The 26,506-nt window shown below is 47.2% G+C and overlaps 1 protein-coding gene across 2 annotated transcripts in view; it reads left to right on the forward strand.

The window, feature by feature from the left end:
• Positions 1–3,173: 3,173 nt before the first annotated feature.
• The window catches only part of Pik3r5 (phosphoinositide-3-kinase regulatory subunit 5), a 61,550-nt gene continuing 38,217 nt past the window's right edge, over positions 3,174–26,506 (forward strand). For both annotated transcript variants that reach the window (XM_031352428.1, XM_031352429.1), the window contains exon 1: positions 3,174–3,301. The gene's annotated coding sequence lies outside the window, so the exon portion shown is untranslated. The remainder of the gene's footprint in view (positions 3,302–26,506) is intronic.

A 26,506-nucleotide genomic window follows, 5' to 3' on the forward strand; every position in this document is an offset into this window, starting at 1 on the left:
TTACCTTCACATTGGCGGTGAGGGTTTGTAAAAAGGAACCTGATAGAGCACCATTTTTCACCATCTATGCCTGGTGGCCAAAGAGGCCGGAAGAGGGCATCGGATCCCCTAGGATTCCAGTTACAGATGGTTGTGAGCTGGGTGCTGGGAATTGAACCAGGGTCTTCTGGAAGAGCAGCGAGTGCTTTAACTGCAAAGTCATCTCGCCAGGCCTCTGGCCCACTGATGATACGTGCTTGCTGGCAATTTCTTTTTATTTGTGTGTGTGTATGTATGTGAGTGCACGTATGTGTGATGTGTGTATATGAGTGCAGGTTCATATGTACCATGGCACATTCTCATGGAAGTCAAAGGACAACTTTCCAGAGTCTGTTCTCCTCTTCCATCGTGGAATCTAGAGATGGATCTTGGGGTGGTCAGGCTTGTTGAGGTGATCTCTTTTACATAGTGAGCCTCTTTTCAGCCTCCACTGGTAACTAATCTTTTCTTTCATTCTTCCTTTTTCCTTCTTTCCTTCTTTCCTTCCTTCCTTCCTTCCTTATTTCTTTCTCATTGTTTGCTTGCTTTGTTTTGCTTTGTTCTTTAACACAGGGTTTCTCTTTGTAGACCTGGCTGTCCTGGAACTCACTCTGTAGACCAGGCTGGCTTCAAACTCAGAAATCCACTTGCCTCTGCCTCCTGAGTGCTGGAATTAGAGGTGTGCACCACCATAATCAGCCTTGGTAATTTCTTAATAATTTAGTCTAAGGCCCTTACATATTTCCCCAGACACTGAAAGCACAAATGCAAAATGTTTTATTTTCCCTGTCCTTTTTTTTTTTTTTTGGAAGTGTAGTCTAGAGGATTCCCATTATTCTCATTTTGTCGGATTCTCTTGCATGTCCCTCCGGGTTGTCTTCTGTTTCCCAGCTCCTCTGGGATCAGTCTTTTCCCAGGATTGAATGGCAGCTGACATGATTTGTTGACCGCTACAAGTACAGACTGAATAACTGAGGGGAGGCAGTCTAAACAGAAATCAGACTGTGGAAGGGCAAGGAGGGATGAAAAACCCAGGGAAGGCTCTGCCTCATGTCCTACGCGCTGAGGTGGGACTTCCCATGACCAGACTATTTGGCTTTATGGAAAGCATGCTAAGAGTTTGGATGTGAGCTGGCTGTCTATTTTTCCTGTGTTGGAAGCTTTGTCCTCGGAAAGCATGCTAAGAGTTTGGATGTGAGCTGGCTGTCTAGGTTTCCTGTGTTGGAAGCTTTGTCCTCTGCATGGAGCTGTTAGGAGCTGGAGCCCGTGAGGAAGGAATGAGATCCCAGGGCATCTCTGCACGGATGACTGAGGTACAGAGGTGCAGGGACACCAGAAACACAGGGTTGCCACTCCAGAGATAAGTTCAGGCTACCATTTTGAATGGGATGGACAGATGGACCAAAGTGCTCCGGGAGAAGAGAAGCAGTCTCACGCAAACATGCAAGGCTTCCAACGCTAAAGGGAAGATGAAGAAAAAGAAGCCAGAAACAGAGGTCTGAGGTGAAGGGTCTTCAGGAACCAGGGGAGTTTCCTCAGAAAGGTAGCAACAGCAAGGCACATGAATTAGCACGCTGGATCTGGCCTTCAGGGTTTTCCTGGTGACCTTTTTCTAGAACATAGTGGACTAAATGTAAGATGAGGAAGTCAAAACAGGGCAGGCTGCTCTTTGAAAACATCAGGCAACGAAGGGAAGCAAGGCGATTACAAACAGCCTTGTTTGTAAGAGGAAACAACAGAGTTGTACGGGGGTAGGAATGTAACCAGGTGCCACCGAGGGACAGAGGCACCCCTGGGTCTTCCCAGCTGCATTGGGGGCAGTGTTTCTAGTGGATGTCATTTTAATTTCTGTCCAGAAGATGCCAGGTGCTCTTGAGGTCTGGCTGGTGGTCAGCCCTGCAGGGACAACAACACACCCCAGTGTTGAAGGGAGGACAATTTCAACATCTGGGCCACAGCTGCTAGTAAGCAAGTGTGCCATTGGAGGGCAGCATCACTGGGTTTCTGAGGTTCTGGGCTTCCCGGGATTTTAGCTTTATTCTGCCTTCAGTCTTGGGAACAGCAAGAATGCAGAAGTAGTCAAACATTCCATAACTTCTCTAGCACATTCCAGGACTGTAAACGCACTGTTCTCTGTCCTCTCCATCGGGCACACCCTGTCAATCTTGTCTGCTCCTTTACAGTGAAGCCTGCCTCCTCTGTCCCTCTCCTCCAAATGTCAACATTCTTGTGTGAACAAAGTAGAGACTGGGGGAGACAGTTGTATGGACCACATTGCCCACGGCTGGGCTCCTCATCTATAAACAGGTAGTTGAGGGTGTGATCACTGTGGAGAGACCCATGGTGGGCACTGACTGAGCCCCTTCCCATCTAATTCCAACTTCTGCCCCTACCCAAAGGGTACTTTCTGTTTCTGTCCATTTGAGGAAGTCGCTTTTTTCTTGGTATTTAGGGAGTCAGGAAAAGAAAAACCATTGGGTTTTTACATTAGCTTTCAGGTAGGGTGTGGCTTTTGAGCAACAGTTACGTATGACCTTGTGGTCGGTTCTGGACCTACTCCTGGGAAGGTGGAACCCAGCTAAAGTGATGAGAGATTCTGGTACCATGAAGTGGTGGTGGCTTGTGGGCTCAGAGGCTGCGGAAGCAGTGCTGCAAGTTTGGATTGGCTGGAAGTTTCTAGGAAGATCTCTGTAGACAGAATAGAGGAGTCAGAGTGCTCCTCAGCATAGCAGGGGTGCAGGCCTTTTAAGGGTTAAGAGCACCCGAAAAAATAGAAGTAGGAGGAGGAAGTGGGGCGCTGGGTAGCAATGCTAGAAGGAAGCAACTCATCGGAGCTTCCTCTTTCTCCTCCTTCCCCGAAGCCCCGACTCACCCCTCCTGCACAGACAAAACGCTCTTCGGCCCCATGGAACCTCATCTTACTCTTGGTGAGCTGTGATGCTCAGAACTAGTACACAAGCCAACGCTTGTAGTGCCCAGGAGCAAATAGGGTCCTAGGGCAGGGCAACTGCTTTGAGTCCTGAACTCTAGGGCTGGATGTACCGGCTTGACGCGGTAGGGCCACCAGAGGGCGTGAGAGCCCGGCTAGGCGGCTAGACCTGCCCAGACACCGCCCACAAAGCCCCGCCCCGAAGGTCCCGCCCCCCAGGGTTGTAGAGACCGGGCAGATGCTGGGACTTGCTACCGGGTTCAAGCCGCTGAGGGGTGGTCGGGGCCTCACCCCAACTGCTGAGAGTCGCCGCAGGAGAGGGGCTCGGCGCCCGGCGCCCGGCGGGGACTGCAGGTGTGTAGCTGGGCAGCCAGGGGATGCTGAGGACACGTATGAGAGCTCGAGGCACAGCCAGAGCAGGTTGCGACCATCCTGGAGCAACGTGCCCCAACTGCAGCCGGTAGGCTGGACAGTTGGCGATCTTCTAGTTACACAGTTAAGGTCCACCTAGTGGGAACCGGGCCCACAAACCCATGGGACAAACCCAGAGACAGAAGGGGCATTCCAGGACTGTTCATCAAAATTTAAGTAGCTATGCGGCCAAGTGTGTGTGCAGCCTCCTGCTGGGTACAGGCCACCGTGTGCTCAGGAGTGAAGGAACCTGCCTTTCTCTGGCTCTGAACTCTCTAGAGGAACGTGGACAACAGGAGTCATTTGGCATCAGGGCCGGGGCGTTATCCTCCATTGAGCCTCAGGCTACCCAAAGTTAGTGACTCTCAGACGCCGCGGCAGGTCTAGGGAATTGTGCGCCCAGTACTCTGTTTACGCGCCGGAGTCACGCGAGTATGAGTGTGTGAGTATATACACGTGTGTGCACGGTAGCGCTGGCATGATGGCCCATCCGAGGGTAGTGGTGGTAAATATGCAAGAAGTTCAGGACAGGAGGAGGAAGGAGGCTGTTCAGAGGGAAAAGGAAGGCGAGATGAAAGCAGCAGGATGTGGTATGAAGTGAGTTAAGCCTTCTGCCAAGAGGAGGAGTGGCTTTGGGCGACAGGAGGGCTAAAAGCAGGCCAACTCACCTGAAGGCCTTTTCTGAATGGCGGTCCATTTTGTTTTGGGCTTTGCTTTCTTTGCCTGGTAACACCAGTTGAGTCTCTGGGACCCAGTTGTATACAGTACAGCGGTCCAAGGTGAAACAAATTTTAAATAGGGTTCTATTTAAACGCCTTGATGGGGCGCGGGGGGTGGGGGGCCTTGCTTGGTGAGGTGGAGGTTGCTTAAGAACCATGTGTAAGATGGAATAGAGACCTGAGTTTCAGCCAGGCTCTGGCATATGACATCCCTCTGTCTGCCTAGGTCTCCTTATTTGTAAAACGGGCTGAATGTGTCTGAACTGCAGGGTCAAGTCAGAAATGAAAGGGCACAATGCAATGAGAGCTACACAGGAGACCCTCCGCTATGTTTGTTACAAGCTCTTACAAGCCCATAGAATCCCTGTGTTTAAAGAGGCTCATCCCAACTAAGGGGCTGAACTGTGAGCTATGTATACCTGTGTGCATGTGTTTGCGTGTGTGTGTGTGTGTGTGTGTGTGTGCATGTGTGTGCGTGTGTGTGTGTGTGCGCGTGTGTGAGTGCATGTGTACATGTGTGTGTGCGTGTGTGGGGGTATGTGTGTGGGTGTGGGTGTGTGCATGTGTGTGGGTGTGTGTGCGTGTGTGTGGGATGTGTGAGTGTGGGTGTGTAGCCTGGTGTTTGAGCTCTCACCTTTGGCATAGATGAGCAGCAATGCATATTACCTATAAGGATATATCCTTACCTGGGAGATGTACATATGGTTCACATTTTATTTCTATAGGTCAGTTATGATTTAAAACATTTGTTATTTAACTTGTGGCTGTGGATGAGAGTGTACACATCCATGCTTGCCATGGTACATGTGGAGGTCAGAGGGCAACTGGAAGGAGTCTGACCTCTCTTACTCTGAGTCCCAGGGAATAAAGTCAGGTTGTCAAGCATGGCAGGAAGCCGTCTCACGTGCTCTGTTTGTCTTTTCTGAGACAGTCTTAACCTGTGCCCTGGGCTGGCTTCCAACTCAGTATGTAGCTGAGGCTGGCCTTCAGCTCCACCTTACACTCATAGTTTAGCAATGTTAAAGTTAACGGATTACTATCATAAGCCCTGATGTTTCTTTCTTGTCAATACACAAAATGATGGTGCATCTTTACAGCTGATGGCATCTTACAGTTTGTTAAGTACAGGATATATTTACAGATTGAGGGAATGTTTTTAGGGGTACATGGGTACACACATAATTATACCAGTCTTCTACTCTGCATACATTTAAAAAAAATCGAACCTCATTGACATTTTGTGGTATCTAGGTTTTTTATTTGTTTGTTTGGTTGTTTTTTGGTGTTATTGTTAATTTTTTGGGTTTTTTTGTTTTTTGTTTTCTTGGTTTTGTTTGTTTGTTTGTTTGTTTTGCCTTGTTTTGTTTTGGAGACAGTCTCACTGTGTATCCCCTGGGTGACCTGAAACTCACTTGTGTAGACCAGGCTGACCTTGAACTCACAGACATCTGCCTATCTCTTACTCTCAAATGCTTCTTTGAATTGCTTTCAGCAGGCATTAAAAGGTATACACCTCCACACCTGGCCCTATGGGATCTAGGTTTTGGTTTTTGTTTTTCGAGACAAGGTTTCTCTGTATAGCCCTGGCTGTCCTGGAACTCACTCTGTAGACCAGGCTGGCCTCGAACTCAGAAATCCACCTGCCTCTGCCTCCCAAGTGCTGGGATTAAAGGCGTGCGCCACCACCGCCCGGCGGGATCTAGTTTTAAAGACAGTGTCTCCTGCTTTGTTAGGTGGAACACATCAGCTCTGATTTAGTAGCTTCTTCAGGATGCGATCAGATAGTTCGAACCCACCCTTCTCCTTTGTATCTCGGGCTTGCTTCTGATACATTTCCCCTCCATCTCTTCCATCCCTCTACATGACGACTCCCCCGTTGGCTACGCTGTTGTGGTGTCTTGGACACCATGCTAAGTGCTTTGTGCGCTTTCATCTTGATAGCCGCACTCTGAGACAGCTGTAACTATCACTCCCGTTTTACAGATAAGGAAATGGGGTGCTGAAGCCACTCAATCAGAAAGTGCCAGCCAGACCTGGGATGACTCCAGCATCTGCTCTCCACCCGAGGAGATGCTGGCTCTCCGAGGAGAGAAGGCTCCAGTGGTGGGTTGTGGTTTTGCTTCTAGGCTGGCCGGCAGCTAGCATTTGGATCACTGGGATTCTATGCTTCTGGGCGACGAAGGCATAGATATCATATGGGGGGGTGGTGGTAAACGAGAACATAGGTAACTTTCATAGCTCAGAGCATGAGTCTCCTAATTTCTCTCTCATTTCTGATTCTGGCTAGTAAAGCTTGGCCTCGGGGGACCTCCTGCACCCCGTTGCTATGGTGATGAAATATTTCCAAATCTGTGTGAATCTCTTCAGCTGAAAGCCCGAAGAAGGGCATCAAGGCCTCCTGCTAGGTCCACCCTCCTGCTTTCTCTCGTGAAGCTCAGGAAGTCCTCAGCTTTGAACATCGCCTCAGACTGCTCTTCCCTTCCTCCACCTGCCCAGTGAACTGAAAGTTCCACCCTGGGTGAAAGGTTTAAGCTGCATCTTCCAGAGTCTTCCCTGACCTCTGCTCTCTTACCCTGTAACACTAAGCTACTATCCTTCTGTAGTCTCCCAGCATAGCACTGACTGCTCTGGTCCATGGGGAATTATCAGGGATAGGCACAGCTATGGCCTGTTCATGATCAGCATGGCTTCAAGCTGTCACCCATGAGTCTCCCTAAGATCTCACAGGCAAGAAGCTCTCTGTGCACAACCCTGGTAGAAGCTGCTCAGATGCAGGACAGTGTTGGGGCCAGCAGGGTGGGGTCCCCAGAGACTGTTGTGCTTTTCATTTTCATGTCCTCTGGAGCCTTGTTATTGTGTTGACCTAGGCAAATGAGCCGTGTGGTTTCTTCATGGGGTATGGGCAGGGATGTGAAGATTGAAGGTGGATTCTAGCCTATGGATCTTGCTTGTTCCTACCTCTCTCCTCCACTCCTAGTCACACAGCCTTGATTACAGTCAGATGCCTCTCTGAGAGTCATTTCCCCTGACTATATAGCAGCAATGTGGCATTTGATCAGGCTTCACCTGCTGTGGAAGCATAGCAGTTTCTTATGGAACATGTTTTCTTATGGAACATGTTCAGTATATAGTCACGGTCCAGGCTCAGAAGACGTGGGAAAGTGAGCGTGGTTCCTGCTCTCATGGAGATGTGGTCTAGTGGTTCAGGACATGCGGCACGGAGATCATTTAGTTATACGTGTGAGAAATGCATGATGCTGTGGGGCTTCCAGGAAGGGAGTTTAGGGTTTACAGTTGTCATAGTTTACTTGAGACTTGAGAGATATGAAATAAAAGAAAATAATTCTCATGATAACAATAAAATGAACATTTGACAGATACTGGCTTATGGCTCTGTGGATATCTTCTCTCATGAGTTTGACCCCAATAACTTGGGGTGTATATATGACTATGAGAGGTTTCCATCTTCTGAAATTAGATGTTAATAGTAGTGACTTGGTTCTATTTCTGATGTGGACCCAGGGCTCTTTGAATACTCCCTCCTCTTCCCTTTTTCCACAAAGTGCATTTTGTGGACATCAAGGTCTTAAATACTATTTCAATGGGGAAAGGCTCCCTTTTCTTCTTCTCCGTTCTTTGCTGGAGAGCAGCTCCATCTCAGGATCCTTTGTGGGTCATGCTTTTTTGTTAGTAGCTCAGGGAGTCTATGTACCCATGGGAAGTTCTAGCCATTGAAGCCACACCTTTATCTGGTGGCTCTTGGACACCCTGTTCTTGCCATGTTCAGAAACCCAGCTCCTGATTCCCTGTATCATGTAATATGGCTCCCGGTCAGCTCCCAGATCCTTCTTCTCCATCTAAAGCTGTCTTCCAAGAACCCCAACATCCACTCAGACGTATGGTTGAATGTTTGTTCCTGTGTGGCTCTGTGGTGTGGGCTCTTGTCAGGCAAATCTTCACACAGCCACTTCCACCCAACCTGGTCGACGTGGCCACGCTCCTCTGGGGGTTTTCTACATTACTTAGGTCACGTCATCTACACCTACAGCTCTTCCAGGAGAGTTTCAAACACTCTGTTGGTCAGTGGCTTTCAACCTTCCTAATGCCTTTAATACAACATTAATGGCTTTAATACAGCTCCTTATGTTGTGCTGACCCCCAACCATAAAATTATTTTAGGTTGCTACTTCACAACTAATTTTGCTACTGTTATAAACTGTAATGTAAATATCTGTGTTTTCCAATGGTCTTATGGTCTTAGGTAGCCCTATGAAAAGGCCATTCAGCACCCCCAAGGGATCTCAACCCACAGCTTAAGAAACAGTGCTCTAGGTAGTGGGTCCCTCTGAAACACTGATGGAAGGGCTAGTTAGTAAGCACACATGTATATGTAAACACACACATACACACATACACACTACGCCTTTTACATAAAACTCCAGGGTCTTCTTAGATTTCTATAGTCCAACAAAGAGCCCAGCTTAGTAAATTGTGTTCCAGAAAACACAATCGCCTCTATGCAGTGAGGAAAGGCAGCTGTAATCAGAGACAAGCTGCACGTGGAGATGGGTAATGAATACTTAAGAGGGCATCAGGGAGACCACCTTAGTGACTCTCTATCTAGTGAGACTTTGAGCCTTGTGGTAGGGGACTTCCTGAGCCCGCTGAACTCCGTGAGCTTCCTGAGTTCAGGGAGCTGAACTTCCTGAGCCTGCTGAACATTGAACATGTCCTCTGCATTTTACTTTTTAAATGTGGAGTCTCACTATGTAGCTCAGACTGGCCTCTAACTTGCACTCGGTACTGAGTGCTGAGTACCTCCCAAGAACTGGGATTACAGGTGTGTGCTGCTATGTCCAGCTACCATATTCTGGATTGCTTGTGAAGATTTGATTCCAACCTGTTTCTAAGATGGCAGATGAGCATTGCTTTTGCTGATGATAACATGCTGATAAAAAGTACTTCCACTGGGCTCCCCAAGTATGGTACCAGATTTATGGCTAGGACTAGGGGACAGAGAAGTAGCCGCCACTATCGTGTCTTTGCCAGTTATGTCTGAAAACCCCTGTGTTCCTGGAGATTGGCTTGTTTGGGGACTTCCTTTCTTTGATGTGGTGGCAACACATTAGTAGCAACATGTTTGAAAGGTTCTTTCTTCCATTGTTCATTTATGAGGAGTGTTAAAACCATGACTGAATATTAAGGCTGTCAAATACATTTTTAAACGTATGCTAGAAAATTCTTTCACCTTGACGTGGGATTATTTGACACATCATATTATTAACTTCCTCTTATTGAGCCTTCCTTGCATTTCTGGAATGAATTTGTTTATTATTTTAAGTACAGCATTAGGTTTCTTCAGTGAGAGCCTCTGTAGGCGTTTCAAGTCTGTACTTAACGTGTTAGCTTCCCATCGTTGGTGGACGCCAGAGATAATCACCTTGGAGAGAGAAGAGGCTGACTCGGGCTCTGAGTTTTGGAGTTTTCGGTCTACCTACAATGGGCTGAGTTCGCTGCTTTGAGCCTGTGATGAAGAAATAGATCATGATTGAAACATATGACAGAATCAAACTGCTTACATCATGGCTGGGAACGAAAGCCAGAGACGAGGAGGGAGAGAGAAAGGGAAGGAAGGAAGGAAGGAAGGAAGGAAGGAAGGAAGGAAGGAAGGAAGGAAGGAAGGGAGAAAGGAAGGAAGGAAGGAGAGAGGAAGGGAGGGAGGGAGGAAGAAAGCAGAATAAAGAGAGAGAACACTCGGGGGTCTTGCAGTTCCCTAAACCCAATGACCTAAAGACCTCTCATTAGCACACACACCCCTTCTTAAAGGTTCCATTACCTCCTAATCTAAATAACATTGAACTAGAGACCAAGCATTTAGCATATACATATCTTTAGAAACATCTAAGATTCAGATTACTCCAACTCCTAGTGAGATGGCCCTCACTGCTCCCCTTAATTTCTAGTATGCTGGCTTTGAAGGTAACCTTAGAGGCAGTTCATCTCTTGCACCCTGGGGTGACACGCAGAGCTAGGCGATATGGGGTCTGTTCTTCGACAGTCATGAGAACTGCTCTGATGCTGAGGTCCCCTGCTCCTGGGTCCCACTCTCTATGACCTTCTCTCATCTGCTTTTCAGTTCTCTTAGGCGCATAGCTAGAATCCCCAGCCACCCACAGCTAACACTGAAGAGTCATCTCTGGTTCTTGACTCTGACAGTCAGCCCTTGCGCCTTCACCTTCCATGTCCTTCAGCTTATGCAAAAGTCATTCCTCTGAGTCCAATTCAGCCCCTCCCTGCCACCTTCATAGGAATGCTGATTAACAGCCCGTGTTATGCCCAGAGAAAGGTAACCAAGGGGGTGAGAACACAATGTAAAATTATTTTTAAAAACCCTAGGTTTTTCTCTAAGCCGAGGAGATAAGAGAGGTGCCAAGCATCTTCAGATGTCTGAGGGCAGCTTCCTTTGGAAAAAGGTGAACAGAATGGGAAAGGGGCCAGGGAGAGAAAGGGAAAAGGAAATAGAATTCAGCTCACTTCAAGGGAGATCTTAGAGAAAGTCAGAAGAGATTTCATTTTGACAGCCATCTCCTTATTGATGGAAGTATTCTGGGGAAATGCCTGATGCTCCTATGGCCATGGTGACAGCCATGGTGGCAGCTATGTTGTCTGTGAGAGAGGTGTGAGATACCTCTGCTCCTTTCCATTCGGTGATCGGGCCTGGCTATGTACAGGAGTGTTCTGTCTGGGAGTGGTGGTGCATGCCTATAAGAAAATTGCTATGAGTTTGAGGGCAGCTTAAGCTACATAGAAAGAATATCTCAGCCGGGCGGTGGTGGCGCACGCCTTTAATCCCAGCACTTGGGAGGCAGAGGCAGGCGGATTTCTGAGTTCGAGGCCAGCCTGGTCTACAGAGTGAGTTCCAGGACAGCCAGGGCTACACAGAGAAACCCTGTCTCGAAAAACTAAAAAAAAAAAAAGAAAGAAAGAAAGAATATCTCTTTATTTTTTTCAAGATGATTGTTCTGAAAGTTGAAAAAGAAAGTAAGAAGTGGACTTGAGGGAACAAATCCTAGAGCCGGGCAGTTACCTCAAAACCCCACATCTTTGCTTCACAGTGCATTCCTCCTGGCTGTTAAAAAAAAAAAACAAAAAACAAAAACAAAAACAAAAAAAACCCTTCAGTGCTCATGGCAACCCCCACTAGAGACCTAAATCTTTCTCACATCCTAAGCTCGAGTGTGGGACTCTGCTTGGGGTCCTCTGTTCTTAGCTTCCTCTGATGCACTAAGTCCTGCTAAAAGTCTTCTGGGCAGAGACCCTCAAACTCTCATAACCAGCCATAGGCCCTCCATGGTGGGCCGGGAGTGCCACAGGCCCTCTATGGTGGATCAGAAGTGAATGGCCTCTGGACTGTGTGGCTTTCGAGCTAATATTTCATAAGCCTTTGGAATTTGCATTTGTTTCTATACTGACATCTTGGGAGATTCATTTTGAGAGAACTGGATGCTCAGAGCCACAACCATGCTTGGGGGAGTATAGAGCTTCTGGGTGACACTCAGGTCACTAGAGAGAACAGAAGATGTGACAGTCAATCTTTGTACATAGTGTCTTTCTCATCTCCCTGAGCCCATTGCCTCCTGGACCAGTTGACACCAGGATGCTGACCTGGACTTCTCTAGACTGCTCTCTGGATGCAGCCTTGTGGGAACTAATGGTACAGCTCTGGTCCTAAAGCTGGGCAGTTCCTTCAAAAGTGACTCTAACTCGTGACCCTCCTGGAATTACAGGCATGTGCCACTGGGTCTCCTTCTTGGAAGTTCCTACAGAAATCTGAAGTCACCTGCTGTCCGCTGGAGCTCTCCCCTTCCCACTCATGCCTCTAGCCAACCCGTCCTCTTCTGTCCCTGGCCCCTCTCTCCCTGGACGTGTTTCTCTTTCTCATCCCAACCCTTGTGTCTAAGGCCATGCTGGCTGCTTTCGCTTGGATGCACTGTTTCACCGTAAACACACATCTGGAACCTGACACGCTTGCTCTGAGGACTTCCCCATTGCTGTCTCTTCTGCAACCCGACTCCAGCTCTCCAGTCCTAGCATCCTCTCAGACGATGCCCAGCATCCCCTTTCTCCACTCTGTCCTGCTGTGATGATGCCCCCAAACTCCACGGCTCTTTTGTCTCTGACTTCCCCCATCCTTTCCTCTGATGTCCACTGACTTCTTCATCACTGTGTACCTGTGGAGGATTTCTGTCACAGGCTCTTCCTTTCCCTACCAGGAGCCACGGAAGCGAGCTTTATCACTACTGTCAGAACCCTTTAATGGCATCCCACTTTGGAGAAAGCCTAACGTCCTTGGTGTCCCTTAGGACACAGTACAGTGACAGCATGTTCTTTATAAATTCTCATCTTCTCAAATTCCTCCCCAAGACCTAAGGTGTTCTTGCCCCCTCAGACTCTCCTGGTAAAGAATATTTTCCAGTCCCTTCTTTCATGCCTGAAAGAAGCAGTATTTGGCCATGTTCAGTAAGTAGTGGCTGAGGCTATGACAACCCCACAAAGCAGCCAGCACAAGAAGACCTGCGCCTCAGCCATGAGGGCTGACCAGTAGGCTGAACTGCCCATGTTTGACCTCTCCTGGGGTGGGGAGCATTCACTGCAACTCCCTTAGGGACTATACCTTTCAAGCATCTCTCTGGCTTCCTGGGGCCTCTGACAGGTTCTGACACCTGTGTCTGCGCCTTCCAGGAGCAGGACAAAGTAGATGTCCTCTGGTGCTATTTCAGAACCCAGCTCTGGCAAAAGGCATGTGCTGATTCTTCTGGGGAGCCTCTTGCAGTCAATCTCAGCAGAGGGTGGGTGGGATGGGGAAGTGCTGAAGAGCCTCTCCCAACCCCCCCTCCTGACAAGCCCCAGTCTGTGACAGCTTGAGTACAGAAGGCTGGGGAAGTGTCTGTTTGCAACACAGTATTTACAAGGCCGAGGGCTTTCCTGTCCCACCTACCAAGTAGGCTGTGAGGCAATTGGGAGCAGTGTTTTCAGGAGGAGTCAGACAAGACATGGTTGGAGGGATTTCTGGGGATTCTTTAGACATCTCCGGGGGTGCCTGGTCTACCTGACCTAGGACAGGTTAAGGGAGATAAAGATACATGTGTTTCTCTTTTAAAATTAAGATTGATTTATTTATTTAATAGAAGAGGGCATTGGATCCCATTACAGATGGCTGTGAGTCATCATGTGGTTGCTGGGAATTGAACTCAGGACCTCTGGAAGTGCAGTTGATGTTCTTAACCACTAGGCCATCTCTCCAGCCCCCTATATGTGTTCCAATTGGGAAGAAGACGTTATAAATAATTGCGATTATTTTACATACTGCCCTTTTAGAGGGCACTTTTCACAGATGTGGCCCTGCAGGGTGACAGCGATCCTTTAGAACAACAATAAAAGCAAGCCTTCTTCTCTGTTTCTAAGAGTGGACCATGGATCAGCATAAGGGAGGACGAGGTTCTCATCACCTTTTGCTTTCTTATTCTCTCCCTCTTCCCTCCTGCCTCCTCTCTTTCCTTTCCTCCCAGCTTCTTCCTCCCATTTCTTGTGCTTTATTTCCTTCATTCTTTCTGTATGTGCTATGTGCATATGTACATGTTTGTATGTGTGCACACGTGTGTCTGCACGCATGCGCATGACCACGGTGCTATTGGAGTCCAGAGGTCAGTGCCATTGTGTTCCTCCTTTGTTCTATTATTCTCCACTCTATTTTCTTTTAAGATAGGGTGTCACACTGAACCTGAACCTCATCAGCGCAGCAAGATTAGCTGACCCGTGTGCTCCACGCATCCTCCTGTCTCTGCTTCCCCAGCACTGGGATTTCACACTGCTGTGCTTTCTTTTCACACGGGTCCTGGGGATTCAAACCGTGGCCATTGTGTGTGTGTGCCCAGACAGCAGATGCCTTTCTTTTTCTGAAGGGGACCTGTGCTTTGCAGAGGGAAGAGGGCTCTCTCCAGAAAGGAGGATAAAACCCAGCAGACAAAACCCCTCTTTTTTAATTTGGGGTCCACCTAGATGGAGAGTGCCACCTCCACATATGCTTCTATGGCCTGAAGAGGCTGTTATGGTTTCCTGGTCTCCTCACGGGGCATGGCAAGTTCTGGGCACCCAGCCATTTGCCTGGATCCCTTGCTATGTCACCCACGAGAACATGAGCTCGTGTCTAGAGTCCCCTTGCTGGCCCCAGATACGAGAAAGATCTTGGAAGATTTAGGTCTTCTTGGCCAAGGGGATAGGAATGCCCCCCCCCTTGTTCCTCTGAAGTGAGAGGGACCCAAACCACAGCTCAATTTTAAAGATAAGAGGCTATTTTTCAAAGTGTGTTATTTCTCTGAACCCACCAGAGAAAGGATGGTATATGTGAGCCACCCAGCTCCGGGGCTGAAGCGTGAAAACCTTGACAGTGATGGGCTGGACTGTGGGTGACAACGTGAGAATACTGGTTTGTGTAAGAACATTTGCTAAGAATGGTAAACGGGGTGGAGAAGCAGTGATAAGGGTGTGGCTTTAAAGGACTTGTTAATAAAAATATCCAGTCACCGGCTGTGATGACACATACCTGTGAAGCCAGTACTTGAGAGTCTGAGGCAGGAGGATTACCATGAGTTTTAAATGTATTAAAAAGACAACCTCCTCCTTGAGAGAGACAGAGGCTTCCGTGAGGACCTTGAGGAAGATGAAAAGTGAAGTCAAAGCATCCTGCAGATGCCAAAACAAACAAACAAACAAACAAAAAAACAAAAACAAAACTACAGTTCTGACCAGTGAGGCTAAGCCCAGGGCCAAGCATGAACTATTTGGAGTTTCATCAAAAGTTTGCTCCAGATAGTACTGAGCCAGATAGCCAGGATGATGGGGACATGGAGGAGTTGACAGACATAAGCCTCAATGGACAGCTCATTGATAACGTCAAATAAGAACACCTCATAGGTGTCACCAGCTGCTATGTCCCACTTTGCCCCAAGGTCCGGAGCTGCCCTCTGGGATGGATGTAGCTGGCAGAGAAGCCTTTGATAAGTCAAGGCTAACTTCTGTCAGCAAGCTCCTCTGGAGGGGGAGGGGAAGGGTGCTGAAGGACTTGGTTGTGACCATCATTGCGTGATAACCATACTTCCACCTTGGGTCTAGAGCTCAGTCTCTTCAGATACCAGCATCTCCTTTCTCTTTCAAGCTCCTTTCAAAGACAGGGATTGCTTTCCCCAGGGGTTTGAACTCCTAAGATCTGCTCAGAAGGTAAAGGTGGAGGCATCACCGAAGCCTTTGGTGTCTCGGAAGGAGGAAAAGCCATTGTGAAATGTTATTTATTTCGTGGTACCTTCTTATTGGTCAGTCGTGGATGGTCTGTGCTAAAACAGGAACTTTTCCACAGAGAATTGCTTCAGTACGGCCTGGCCAGCTCTGTATGTGACTAAGAATGCTTGACCTGAAAATCCTTGAGTCCCTGTCACTACACAGCCTCTAGAACAGGTGACACACAGGCAGCAACCCATCTAGAGAGTTGATATCACCTCTCTGGGGGTCTTTATGAGGTGGCCTCCTACAAGGGAGTTTTGGGTACACAGTATGGGCTTCATTGAAGGTCATGCTGTAATCATACTCTACAAATTTAGGAAAGTCCACTGTTTGTATCAAAATGACACAGTAACAGATAAGCAAAAACATTCTGTTTTCTGATAAGGCATGGACAGAGACCTTAGCACATTGCTTGTCTGTTGTATAGGTAGAGAACCAGACTGCTAGTGGCTTAAACAAGCAAAGGGATTATTTCCTTCTCATATAACAGCTCCATGTTAATGACAGGTCAGAAACCAAGGTTCCTTCTATCTTATGCCTCTCTCTTTTCTGTGTATGTAGCTCTCATCCCATGGTCCATGATGGCTGTTTTAGCCATCACATCTTCCCCCTGGCCAGCAAGAGGAGGGCAGGGAAGGGTAGGATGTGAACTTTTATCAGTGTGCTTCAGAAATCACAGTCATCAATGTCTGCTCACACTCCAGTGAGCACACAAGAGTGCTGGGAACTGAAAAAGTTATTGTCAGAGAAGAAAGGAACGTGGCTAAGGAGGGCAAGCAGAGTCTCAGTCATACTGGAAATCTACTCATGTGAGTGAATCCCCACTGACACATAAACTTCATTGCTCCTGCCACAGAATACACGTGTTGAGAGCCCGTTGAAAACTTTGAATAAAAAAAAAAAATGACGTGTGGGCCTGGGAGAGGCACTTGCTGCATAAGCATGGGAATTTGAGTTTGAATCCCTAGAATCTTCGAAAAGCCAGGTGCACCAGTAATCCCAGCTCCCTACAGCTAAATGGGAGGGGAAACCTAGAAGCTCAGGGGCTCTTCTAGTGTACCTAGAGCTAGAGAGAAAAACCCTGTCTCAAATAAGGTAGAAGGTGAGGACCAATACTTGAGGTTACTTGATAATCTTCACACATGTGCTATGGCATATTCATGTGTGTGGACTTACACATAAACATGCTCATTTACATCCACAACACACATCCACACATCAAAAATGACATGTTGTACCAAAAGACAGAATCTTCTCAAGTGACCATGCATAGGCAAATGTGTACATTATATATCTACAGTGGACTATTCTCCAGCCTTAAAAAGGGCTGCAATTCTAACACTCACTACAAACTTTATGAGCCTCGAAGACATGCTTAGTATAAGCCAAGCACAAACAAAGAATATTGTTTGCTTCCGTTCATGTGCGCTAACCACAGCTCTCAAAGCCAAAGGGATGAAAGGAGATTAGAGATGGCCAGAGGCAAAGAGGAAGGGGAAAGAGAGTTAGTGTGTACTATGCATGTTGTTCCGTGCTGGAAGATGAAAGCATGCGGGCGATGGAGAGGAGGGATGGCTGCTCATGATATGAAAGCACCTCATGCCACCGACCTGTACACCCTATGTATGAAACAATGTCATCTCACATTTTGTATATGTTGGCACAGTTTAAAAAGATGGCGCTCCATATGGGTCCATCAGCAGGGGTCTCTGGTGTTTTAGGATGGATCTCTCTACAGATAAAGATGCTCAACACTTTGGGTGAGTTTACTAAATCAGCATTGAACTAATTCAGCACCCAAGCCACCAGACAGAACTACCATTCGATCATGTTTGTTTATAGTATCACCAGATTGTTACAAGACCTGCTACAATTCAGAAGCATTATTTTTGTAGTTTTGCCTTGTTTTGTTACCTGTTTAAATCAGCAAATCCTTCCTAGTCGCTGGAGTTCCAGGATTCCCATCTAAGTGTTCATGAACTGCCTTTTAACGGTTTATAGACAATGTTGCCTGTGAGCTGGTGGACTTGGGGATTGGGTTTCCAGGATTCTACCTCCTCCCCCTGTCCCCTTCTTCTCCCTCTGCCTTTCTTTCACACATCTCTCATTTTCTCAAGTTTTAGACCATCAGTACTGCTTCCTCTTCTTTAAATGTCTGAGATGAACTTATCCATACCTACAACCCAAAGTGTAGCATAAGCAGCAGGGCCTGGGCTAAGCTCAGTGGTAGAGTGTTGGCTAAGGGTGCAAACAGTCCTGGGTTTCATCCTCACCATTTCAGATCATTCTGCATCAGACGCCATGCCCCTCAGTCTATGTTCAGTCCCACGCCCCTCAGTCTAGCTTCAGTCCCACGCCCCTCAGTCTATCTTCACCCTATGGCTCCTGCTAACTTCTAATCCCAAGTCAAGGGTATTTATTATTCACCAGGTCACAATTCAACAATGTTTCTACGTAGCCACTATATAAGCTCTTCTGCTCTTGGCCTGTCGTCAGAGACCATTCACAGAGTCTACCATCCCAGCCCAGACAACTTCATCTAATGTGTTCAAGCCAGACATTTTAGCCTGTAAAGCTGTGGTTCTTAAGCTTCCTAATGTTGTGACCTTTTACTATATCTCTCATGTGGTGGTGGCCTGTCCCAACCATAAAATTATTCTTGTTGCTATTGCATAACTCTTATTTTGCTATTGTTATGAGTGGTAATATAAATATTTTTTGGAGACAGGTTTGCTGTTGGGGTGGGGGTGGGGGAGGGGAAGGTTGCAACCCACAGGTTGAGAACCAGAGCTTTAAAGGCCCATAGCTAATGCTCCTTTCAGGGATGATGCGGTCTCTCATCCCTCACCTTTCCATCATCCACTCCTCATTACCCAGGACAGAGCTCTTCCTTCCAGAACATTTCCTAGAAGCTACCCCTCGGGAGAATCTTGGTTGGTGTGCATTTCCCTGCCTCCATGTCCCTCTTGTATCTGCCCTGTAGTAAACTCCACTGGGACACCTATCCTTTAGGGCCATTTCTAGTTTGAAGATCATTTTGGATGGGTTTTTTTTTTTTTTCATTTTCTGTGCTTTCTGGCACACCACCTTTTGCTGGGTCCTTTGCCTAGGATAGGGTGAGATCACAAATGTAGTAGAGCCTCTAGTGGGTTTCTGGGTGGAAGCTGTCCCACCATTCCCATGGGCAGTTTCAAGAGTTCTTGTTGCTTTAGGCCTCACAGACCCTGTGCTTTCCACCTTAGACATTTCTGGGAGTGTCGTGGTATCGAATTGCGGTTTTAATGTTCATTTCCTTTATGACTAATGAAATTGAATGACTCTTCCTTGTATTTGGAGGCCAACTGACTGTCTGCTATCTTGAGTTATAGACACAAGTATTTTGTCCATTTTTCTACAGGGTTGTTTGTCTTTTGGGGGAATTTTCATTGTTGCTCCTGTGATAACTACTTAGGGGCCACCCTTCCCCCAACCATGAAAAATTGGAGCTATCAAAATCTTGGGAGGTTCATCATGTCATAAACCCTCAATACACATTTTCTGTGGGTTCCCTTGAGGAAGTTGATGGCAATGGAGATCCGATTTCATGATAGCACCTCCATCTGCCAGAGGTGGACATCTCCTGCTTAGAGAACAACTGGGCCGGCCCTCTGCAGGGTCCTCCATGTCCTTGTCAAGCCTCGCTTTGTAAGACACCCACAGTGTAGCATGCACATTCTTGTTTGGGGTCCTTGCTTCCATTCTGCACTTAAGGCCCAGGAAGTCCCACTGACTCCTTTACATTCCCTGCCCCACCCCATCCCCCTGTGACACCACATGCCTGCATGACAAGGTTTTGGTTTTCAGTATTCTTTCCTCTCAAGTCTCAGCCTCTTGGAAATCTGCTTCCTCAAAATCCATGACTCATTTTCTGTACCTAGCATTGCCTTTGGTGAGGACAACAAGCTCTCGGGTGATGTGGTCATGTCCTCCCTGTTTGCCTCTCACTTCTGTTTTGTAAAAGCTTGTGCGGTGGTCAGAATCAAAGACAGCAGTTTCCACCATTTTCTGCGATCTTCTAGGAGATGAGAGGAGCAGGAAGCATGACAGTTTAAGTTTGGTATAAAGGTCCAATTTCATTCTGGTGTTCCTTCTAATTCAAATTGAAGTCCTTGCCATCCCTAGACCACAGCTCTTGCTGTATGACCCGGGAAAGAGAAGTAGTGTCTCAGTTCTAATATGTTCTCACCTTTTTGTCTTCCTTTGGACTTCTTTGGCATTCTACCCATCCATCCATCCATCCACCCATCCATCATCCACCCATCCATCCATCCATCCATCCATCCACCCATTCATCTACCCACCCATCTATCCATCCATCCATCCATCCATCCATCCATATATCCATCCATCCATCCACCCATCCATATATCCATCCATCCACCCATTCATCTACCCACCCATCTATCCATCCATCCATCCATCCATCCATCCATCCATCCATCCATCCATCCATCCAATGTGTTGGACACTGTTCTAAGAGTACCCGGTACTGGCATTCTTTTTAAATTGAGAATTTGTTTATTTTTGTTTTATATATACAAATGTTTACCTGTATGTGTGTGTGTGTGCGTGTGTATGTATGTGTGTGTGTATATATATATATATATATACATATATATGTATATATATATATGTGTGTGTGTGTGTGTGTGTGTGCCTGAAATGATCAAACAGGCCAGAAGAAGGGATCAGATCCCCAGAAACTGGAGTTACAAACAGTTGTGAGCCTCCATGTAGGTGTCAGAACTGTCCTCTGTAAGAACAAACAAACAACCAGTGAGGGTGGGGACTAGGTGGGATGGGACCCCTTATGGGAAGCTTCCTGAGTGACCTTGCTCAACTTATCTGCTTCCTGTTGCCAAGGAAACCCAGTTCCACTGGTCTTTCCTGGAGCCCTTACACCATCTTACTAGATTCCCAGGGAATGTAGATAGGCCTGGGTGGAATCCCCCACATAGCCCTCCCCAGATGGTTCTCTAAGAATGGAGATCTTTCTGTTTCTTTATCTTAAGGCTGACATGTTTAATGTGACAGGTGGGATTTGAAGCAGCTGTGGGAGGAACTGGCAGATAGTGATGGGTTGCAACCTCCTGGGCTGGCTGTGGCAGGGAGTCCCCTGGCCCTGCTTCTCTCTGGATCCTCAGGCGGCAGAGTCTTGAGGTGTTCTGACACATCCTGTGCCCCAGCCCACCGATGGCTGCTCTCGAAGCACAGGCCAGATGTGCAAATTCTGCGGCTGGGCCCAGGTTGAGGGCAGTGCAGCTTGCTTTTCTTGGAAGTCATCAGTGATTTGTTAGAAAAACAGGAAACACTGGGGCTGCTGGTGTGCATCTCGACTTTTCTGTTTTTGTTTTTGAGTTCCTTTCATCTATGTCAGGCCCAGGTTGTTTGGAGGGTGTTGCCTCGCAGCCCAGCTCTGCAATGCCTCCTCCTAGCAGTCATTGCCTGCCCACCTTCCTCTTTTCTCCTTCCTTGGGCTTCTGCAGCCTCCTCCTTCAATCCCAGGGACTGGTACAGAGATGGGTCAGATGAGGTCACCATGGAAATATGATGATGGATATCAAGTTAGAAGCCTGTTTCTTCTGTAAGGTCTGGAGTAGGCACCTAAGCCTGCCTCCCTCTGCCTCAGCCCCAGATCTATTCACCCACCCATTGTCTGTGGATGGACTGGAAATGAAGCTGCCTCTGCCCGTAGGACCTGCTGTAGCTAGGCATCTGGAGTGGCTACCACTGACCTGCTGCTGCTCCTCGTATGACATCACCTTCATAGGAAGTGCTTCATCTCTGCCTGGCCACATAGGAGCTGGAGGAGCTCTCAGATATCACTCTCTGTTCATGGGACCATGGCAGCTGAAAGAGAAGAGTCTCTCCAAGTGTCTGGAATACAGAGGAAAAACGTGGAGGAGATAGATTGTAGTCATGTGTGTATTGGATCTTTATGAAAGTTCTAGAAAGTGCTGCTGTTTCCTAGAATCACCTATGGGGTTTTCCCTGAGGGTCAGGGGTAAGCGCTGAGGATGTCTGGTGGTTGATTTTACTCAGGCTGCTTTGCTGCCGCTGTTCACCCCATAATATAACAATGTGGAAAGCCGGCTCATTCTGAAGACACAGTGACCCAGAAGTTATCCATCCAGCTTGGCCTATTGTCTTCCACTCTCCAAGCAAGGCCTTGGGGCTTCAGATGGACTGTGTCTCCCATCATGAGAGGTCCTGACTGAGCTGTCTCCTGTCTTGCATTCTGGGCAGATATCTACCCCTGAGTTTTTATTCACTGCGGTAGTCGTCTTGACGCCATTACTTCACTCAAGGGGAGCCGGGCTCAGGGACTTCTGTTTTGAACTCATATAAGAAGTCTGATATGAGAGAGGTTAGAAACTCCCCCACACCACCCTGGGGTGTTGCTTGGCAGAGGTATTGAACTGTCCCAGAGACATAGTGTGGGAAACAAGCTTTCAGGGAGATCCCAGAAAGCAAATGGACTGGGGGAACTCTGGACTGGACAGGAAGAGGGTCAGCAAGATCAACCAGGACTCCAGGACACAGAGGGCATCTACAACTGATAGCAGCCCCCAGGCCCATGTTCTGTTCTCGTTCTTCAGGGTTTCATAGCTACGGGACGGGTTGGGGAGGGGGAAGGGGCGGAGATTCTCACCTGCAGCTGTGCCTGGGGCCCATGAGTGAAGATGGAGGGCAGGTGACATTTCTAACTGAAGGCTAGTGTTTCCTTTCATTATGAACAAAGTCCATAAGCCACAGTCATATCAGCAGCACCTGTGTCTTTGTTGGCCACAGAAATCCAGATGTGCATGTGTGCATCGCTCAACAGCGGTTGCAGATAGCTTTTGTCATTTGCGCTTTTTTTTAACATTTCAGAGTGGTGGTAGAGATTAGACCGACTGCTGGGTTGGTTGTTTAATGTGTCCGTTTTATTATTTCTTTAGAAATCAGGTTGTTTAAGAATAATTAACAATCATACTTCTGTGGCATGCTGTTTATTTATTTTGTTGCTGTAGTTTCTCAGGCCTCTCTCTTTCCTCTCTCTCAATTTCGTTTTACTTTATTATGTTATGTGTATAGGTGTTTGGGCCGCATGTGTGTCTTTGCACTACTGACATTCCTGGTGTCCAGGGAAGCCAGAAGCAGCCTTGTGGTGCTAGAAAGCAGACTTAGGTCCTCTGGGAGAGCAGCAAGTGTTCTAGCCCTGAGCCATCTCTCCAGCCCTTCCCCCACACCCTTGCTTCCCTTTACACAGCCTAGGACTCTAGCTCGTGGAATGAATGATGCCACCCACGTTTAAGATGGGTCTTTCCTACCTCAGTCAACCTAATGTAAAACCTCCCTCAGAGACTTGTCTAGAGATCTGTCTCCATGGTGACTCTAACACTTGTCAGGTCAACAGTCAACATTTAACCCTCACACATGGGATGTGCTTCCTTTGCAATTGTGATGTAATCTCATGCATTTAAAAACATTATTCTGAAGTCTGTAGACGTCTCCAGCCTGTCAGGTACGCTCACAGCAAACAAAAAAGATTAAGATGTGTTTATTACTCGAGTGTGTGTTACTGGAGCATCTAGGACAAGAATGCTAGGCGCTCCCTGACAGCTGAGGAGATTTTAGGCATTGGGTAATCCAGAAGTCTCGTCTTGGCTCTCACTGGCTACAGATCTCGAGAAAATGGCTTAATCTCTCAGATCCATGCTTTTCACATGTCAAATGGAGATGAATAACACCCTGAAGGATGGTTCCATGTACAAGTACCTTCCTAGTTAAGCACCAGGCAGGAGAGAGGTTCCCTCTGAAGCAGGAGGCTTCCATGTGACTACAGCAGCAGCTTATTTTAGCCTAGGAGATACAAGCATGATTCTCCTCTGTTACAGAGGAACCGCTAGGCTCCATTCATTTCTGTTCGTGTGGAAGGGCACCCTTGGGTCACACCTGGGTAGTGCTTTCCATCTTCTTTGCTCTGTGGAGTCTTAGGTATTTCCCAGGTCTGAATTTTGACATATGAGTATAGTTATTGAAGAAATTCTTAGGGCATACCCACATGATAAAACACATGACCCTAGAAAACACATTAAGTGAGAAAAACCAAATGCAAAAGAGCATATGTCATGTGATCCTGTTTGTACAGAATGCCCATAAAGATGGAACTAGATTCCTAGTTGCCAAGGATAGGGAGGTAGGGACAGGGCTCCTACGTCATGATGGAGATGTGCAAGCAAATGCAGTGGTGGTGGTTATATAACATACTGAGTGTTCTAAACACTGAAGTAGATACTTTATAGTGATGAATTTTTGTGAACTACATCTCAATAAAAAAAAGTGAAATTCTGCACCAACCCCACTTACAGTGGAAGGATAGTAGAGAGGAATTATGGGCACCTCTCACCCACAAACTGGACAGTTTGGTGGAATGGGTGGGTTCTTTATTTCTATTGAAACTCACATGGGGAGAACTTAACTGTCTGAAGGGGCATCTGACAATTAAACAAAGAGAATCAATAATTAGTCACCTTCCAAAGTGAACAGTATCAGACCCACATAGTTTCATTGGTAAATTCTAATAAACATTTAAGGAAAAAAATCCTAGGAGAACACTAATGTCTATTCCAGCATATAGAAGATGGCAGTGTTCCTTAACTCATTTTTAAAGGGTCTCAACTGTGTGTAGACAAGGCTGGCCTGGAGCTCACTGTGTAGACCAGGCTGACCTGGAATTAACAGGGATCCAGCTACCTCTCCCCCCCCAAGCGCTGAGATCAAAACTGTGTACCACCATGCCCAGCCGTAACTTATTTTCTGAGGTCAGCATTACACTAATGCCCAGATCAGAAAGAAGTGCTTATGTCAACATACTGTATTTTAACTTCAAGTTCCAATTATTCAAGGCTGATAAATAGAAGAGCAGTCATGGCCCGGGGAGGTGGCTCAGTTGGCACAGTGCTTTCCCAGCGTGCAAGAAGACCTAGGTTTAGTCCCCAGCACCACATGACATGAATGTGGTGCCACAGGGATGTCATTCCAGCACTCAGGAGCTAGAGGCCTGCAGGGGGAGCTAAATTACTATGATAAGACAGGCAACTGACTGTGTTTACCACAGCGAGGGTCATTTTTCACCATTTGACTAGCTGGCTCAAACCAGGTATAGGTGGTCTTTGTTTGGAAAGCACTCATGGCAGGCTTTCCCAGCAGAGGTCGCAGTGGCTAGCAAGAAGTGGATCCAGTGTCGGTCCAGCATCAGGTCTGGTCTGGGATTCTGTCAGATCAACACCGGTAGCATCATCAAATGTGACGTGGTGAAGAAAGACACCACCTGACTAATGAAGGCGTTGAGGTTAGTGTAGGTTGGTATTCGTATATACAATGCAAGCAAATACTTCATACATAGAAAAAGAAATAGATCTTTAAAAGAAGAATTGTTTTATTTTTTTAAAGAAGGAATCCCACGGGAACTCCATCCTGGCAGGGGTGTCAGGGAGTTTAGAGTTGTTCTCCATTCTCAATATGGTGGTTGCTCTCTTAGTGTGGGGTGGAGGCAAAGGGAGGGAGCCAAGAATAGGTCTTGTTTTCATGCTCTGGTCTTAAGGGCGGTTCTTAGGAAGTTTGGGTTCTGACCTGAACCTCTTTCTTTGGCCTTTAGCTGAGGGGAAAAAAGGAGGAAGCTGGTCTTCCAGGCAACTCGCCCTCACTGTGGGTGTCCAGAATTGACCTAATCAACATCTCTGCAGACTGAGTCACTGGGGTGTTGTAGTCGATGTGATTTCCCCTCAGGCCTGAGGAATATCCCCTATTGCTCATATGCTCATGGGCACATATTTGGGTGGAGCTTTGGTTTGTATATTTATTGTACAAGGAGACTCGGTCCAGGCCCCAGGCCAGATCATGGAGCCAGAACCATCAACATGGTGGATGAGCCCCTGTGGCCAGATATGGGACCAGGCAACTGTACTCTAGTCACCGGGGAAGCAGAGAGGCTGTGGATAATGTGGGTAGTGGCCTTTTGACCAGCCTAGAGGTCAGAAGACCTACCTTAAGGCAGTAAGCTGAGGGTCAGTAAGGTAGCTGAGTGGGTAGTGACACTTGTCACCAAACCTGAGACCCTGAGCACAACCTGGGGACTCACATGGTACAGGGAGAGAGGTGACTGGTTTATTCGTCGTCCTCTGATCTCCTCACATGCACTGTGGTAGGTGCACACCCACACATAAATGTACTTTTTAAAAAAGATATGGCTGAGAGATGACTCAGCCGCTAGGAGCTCCGGCCACCTTTTTTGGAGGACTTTGGTTCAGTTCCAAGGACCCACCTGACAGCTCACAATCGTCTGTAACCCCATTTCCAAGAGATGTGACGCCCTCTTCTGGCCTCCTCTGGCACCAGGCACAAGTAGTACACAGACATATATGCAAACAAAACACCCATACACAAAAAGAAAAATAACAACTAAAGAAGGATATGAACTATAAACAAGACAGAAGAGTGCAAATCGCAGAAGGAGTGAAGCCAGGAGTTCGGCACCTGCGTGGAGGGAAGGGCCTGGATCTCCTGGGGTCTTGTGAACTGTGTCAGAGGTTGAACTGTGTCCCGGGATAGTGAAAAAGCACAAGAAAAAGTCAAGGTGGCCAGGAGCAATCCCTTGATATCTATACAGTTCTGCTGGTTTGGGGATTCCCTTTGGGTGCCCCAAGCCCTGGGGTTTGAACCATCAGCCAGTAAACATCCCCTCAAGCCCATTCCTGGAGCACCTTCTCTGTTATCGTCCAGGTGATCACCATCTTGATTTATTTCTCCACTAATTTGTTTAGTCTGTTTTAAAACTTCTTGCAAGTGGAGCCAAAAAGTACCTGCCATTATTTTATTACCTTTCTTCACACACCATGTTTTGGGGTTTCACCCATGTCATTACATGTATTCATGAGCCCTCTTCCGTGCATGGCTCCATAATGATACATTGTATTATAATAACGCATTGTATAATAGCAAATCATCCTTCTGTTGATAGATCAGGGTGGTGCCGGTGGGAGGTTATTTTGAATTAAACTTTCTATGA

The sequence above is a fragment of the Mastomys coucha genome, unplaced genomic scaffold (genome assembly GCF_008632895.1).
Source record: "Mastomys coucha isolate ucsf_1 unplaced genomic scaffold, UCSF_Mcou_1 pScaffold5, whole genome shotgun sequence".
NCBI classification, from domain to species: Eukaryota; Metazoa; Chordata; class Mammalia; order Rodentia; family Muridae; genus Mastomys; species Mastomys coucha.